Source organism: Vidua macroura, chromosome 6, assembly GCF_024509145.1.
Source record: "Vidua macroura isolate BioBank_ID:100142 chromosome 6, ASM2450914v1, whole genome shotgun sequence".
In the NCBI taxonomy this organism is placed as follows: Eukaryota; Metazoa; Chordata; class Aves; order Passeriformes; family Viduidae; genus Vidua; species Vidua macroura.
This window is the reverse complement of record NC_071576.1, coordinates 41,804,943-41,808,507: the sequence shown is the minus strand read 5'-3', so window position 1 is coordinate 41,808,507 and position 3,565 is coordinate 41,804,943. Positions and strand designations below refer to the sequence as shown.

The window sequence follows — 3,565 nt, the reverse complement described above, 5'->3', positions numbered from 1 at the left end:
CTAGACCCACTCCAGGAGCTCCATGTCTCTCTTGTACTGAGGAGTCCAGAACTGGATAAAGATGAGGCTTCACCAGAGCTGAGTAGAGGGGAAGGATTACCTCCCATGACCTGCTGGCAAAGCTCTTCCTAATGCAGCTCAGGATCCCATTGTCCTTCTTGGCCACAAGAGCACTGCTGGTCATGGACAGCTTGTTGCCACTAGGACCCCCAGGTCCTTTTCCACGGAGCTGCTTTTCAGGAGATTCCCCCCAGCCTGTGCTGGTGCCTGGGGCCATTCCTCCCCAGGTGAAGGACCCTGCATTTGTCTTTGTTGCATTTCAGAAGATTCCTCCCTGCCCATCTCTCCAGCCTGTCAGGTTCCCTCTGAAGGGCTGCACAGCCCTCTGGGGTATGGGCCCCTCCTCCTGGCTTTGTGTTATTAGCAATATTCATTCCTAGTGGGCTGACCCTGCTTTCACCTCCTGTGTATTTCCTGCTTATGCTTGAATAATGACAGGAGTGAGGTGGATCTCATCTCTCCCTGTCAACTGCCAGCAGACAGGGTCCCATGGTTATGGAAACCAAGACCATCTTGCCAACACCAGCAATGTAGCCAGTCATTTATTTGGGTGTCACGATCCGCTTATTGCGGGGTGTCGTGATGGTTCTTTTCACTGATCCCAAAAGTGAAAAAAAGGCAAACAACAAGGGACTATCAGTTAATCACAACAAATGCACCTTTATTAGGGGCCAAAACAGCAAATGCGATAGTGGGGATCGGAAAGGAGATAAAGGATAGAGAGAGAGAGAGAGAAGAGGGGTATGGGAATAGCTACCAACACAGGCGAGATCCTCAGTGGTCCGGACGATGGGGATCCGTCTGTCGTGTCGGGGAAGTCTTCGAAGTTCTGGTCAACTCGGGGGTCCAGTTATAGTCCACAGAGGAAAGAGGGGGAACAAGTGTAACAATGAAAGTCCATTGTAATCGCCACACGGGAACAGGTGAGTCCACAGAAACCACCAAAGCAAGACGAATACAATGAAGAATAAGTCCATTAAAATTACTGAAGGGAAACAGTCATGTCATTAGTGGTCAGACCACCAATTTCCCCTCCTCCCTGTAGTAGGGGTCTCAGTCTCAGTCCTTGGGAGGAGGGTTCTCATTCTTTGTTTGTCACAGTGGTAACGAGGCAGATGAGGGGTCTTCAATGAAGGACCACGGGAGTCACCCCAAAAGTTCATTCGGCTTAAGAACGGAGATTAGAAGAGAAGCAGGCCGCGCATCAGGCTGTCCCGTGCTGGGTCCATGTCAGGTCTTTGCCAAGTCCTTGCCAACTCCTTGCCAAGTTCTTGCCAGGCCTTGTTCGGAACAGCTAGCATGACGGTTCAGTGGTTCCACCTGCGCTGTGTCCTGTTCTGAGCCGGAACTGCAGTGGGGGAAGGGATTCTTTCTCGTGGCAATCGGAAGGCAGAATGGAAAATGAGGGGCTTCAGACGGGCTCTTACACCACCCCATGACTGACAATTGCCCTCGAAAGATCTTCATCAGCAGGGTTCCATGGTGTCGTCGTGGAGTCTTCAGGACTCGTCAAGTGTTGGCAGCATGTCCCAGGAAAAAGAGAAGAGGAAAAGGGAAAGAAGAAACAGGAAAACTAAAACAATCACAACATATTAGTAAACAAATTATAATTAATCAATAAGCAAAATACAATCAGTATTAATTAAATCAGTAATAGTTAAACAATAAATTGTTTAAATAATAATCAATATTAATCAATTAAACAATAAATTGATCAAATAATAAACCAGTATAATCAATATTAAACAGTAAAGTAATAAACCTAGTATAGTCGATATTACTCAGTACAATCTTATAATCAATAAACAAAAATAATTAAAACAGTGATTAGAACAAATCATAAAAGAAAATTATGTAAAACATATCTTCTAACCTTATAATCTTCTTGTGTCTACAGTCCTGGGAACATCTATAGTGTAAAGGATGTCGGCCAAGTGGTGTGCATTAATTATAAATGTTAATTTTGTTAATCGTTTCATCATTCTCCAATTTACAATAAGCAAGATTACTGATAAAACAAAACCAATCATAACTAAAATCAGAAGAACAACAATGGGATGGCACAATTTTTCAGGATACCGGTGGCGGTGGGTGACCACCCGAAAAGGGTATCCCACCACTTGTGCTCGGCATCACTTTTCACCCTTTCTACAACACGATGTATTTCTTGCACATCATGATGAACAGTTACCAGAGTTTTCTGTCCATTCTCCTTGATTTTTCCTAGGATCTCTATTAGATCTTGATGAAGTAATAGCTGCTTTACCAAAGTAAGGTTCATCCCAATGGGAGTAGGTAGTAGCTTGTGAATCATTGTGAGATTGGATTCTAAAAGTTCATGTGAAGTAACTGGAGCTACAAAAGAAAAATCACATCCTGCAATTTTAGTAAAGTTGCAAGCACAATAATTTGAATGATTTTTAGTATCTACTACTGTACTTTGTATAAACACAGTATCACAAGCGGTTCTGAAGCAGGCACACCCATTGCCTGTATATACAAGGACTATTTCAGAAGTCTCGTTAGGATGAATATCAAAACGACAGATATTTTGTTCTGTGTCTAAACAGATATCTTGAGCTATAATTGCATTACCTTCACAGATAAACCCTAGTTGTTCTCGGATAGTACAGAACTCTAAATTGACAGTTTGCCATTTGTCATTAATTTGACGGGCCCATTCTCTATGTTCAGAAGGATAGAAAGTGGCTCCGTCATGATTTAATCCTAGTGCAATGATAGGGAATATCAGATGCACCGAGGCATTTCTTATGGTCAACACAAATGTTGTGGCTGTGTTTGTGCTGGGGTCATAGGTAAAATTCACTAAATTCCACCAGGATTGGAAATCTCTTTCAAAGTCAGTGACACTGTCCCAGACTATTTTCCTAATTTCAGTAGGAAAAGTGCCTTCTTCACCTTCTCTTATAATTGAGGCAGCAACTGACTGCATCCATAATCGAGCCTGGATACAGCTAAGAGCTAAGGAAATGTTGCTTTGTGTGGCATTAAGTGCATCAATTATCAATTTGCTATCATTCACATTTATCTTTTCCCAATTTGGTAGAATGTTTGATAGCAACCACTGATGTGTTCTCAAGGCCGATAAGGACGATTGCAGTGGTTGTTGTATTTTGGTTAAATCTTTAGTCATAGAAGCCAATTTATTTATTAATATGTCTGAATTGATTCCCAATCCTGTTCCCACAACACCAGTTATGTCTCTTGGCACCCGTTTTTTAGGAGGGTTCCACTGTCGCAGCCAGGTTGTCCAGCCCTGAAAAGAGGTTTGCAAAAAGGGTGAACAAGCTGGTTGTATTTCTGAGACATTGTTTTGCATCAGCAATTTGACTTGTTTAAGAGACCATAACAGATTAAACAATATCTGTTGTTGGCCAGTTTTCCTGATTATATATGGTCCAACTTAAAAAATTTTCGGGGCAAGCATAACTGGTGGCTGGGCTCGAGTGGTGGTAGTGGTGGTGGTATAAACCGTAGTAGATTG

At 42.7% G+C, this 3,565-nt stretch overlaps 1 long non-coding RNA gene across 1 annotated transcript; it reads right to left on the bottom strand.

The window, feature by feature from the left end:
- Positions 1-1,064: 1,064 nt before the first annotated feature.
- LOC128809118 (uncharacterized) lies at positions 1,065-2,494 on the bottom strand. Its single transcript, XR_008437620.1, has 3 exons — positions 2,252-2,494; positions 1,488-1,565; positions 1,065-1,408 (listed from the first exon to the last, which is right to left on the bottom strand). It is a non-coding gene; the product is annotated as an uncharacterized LOC128809118 (long non-coding RNA).
- Between the last annotated feature and the right edge of the window lie 1,071 nt (positions 2,495-3,565).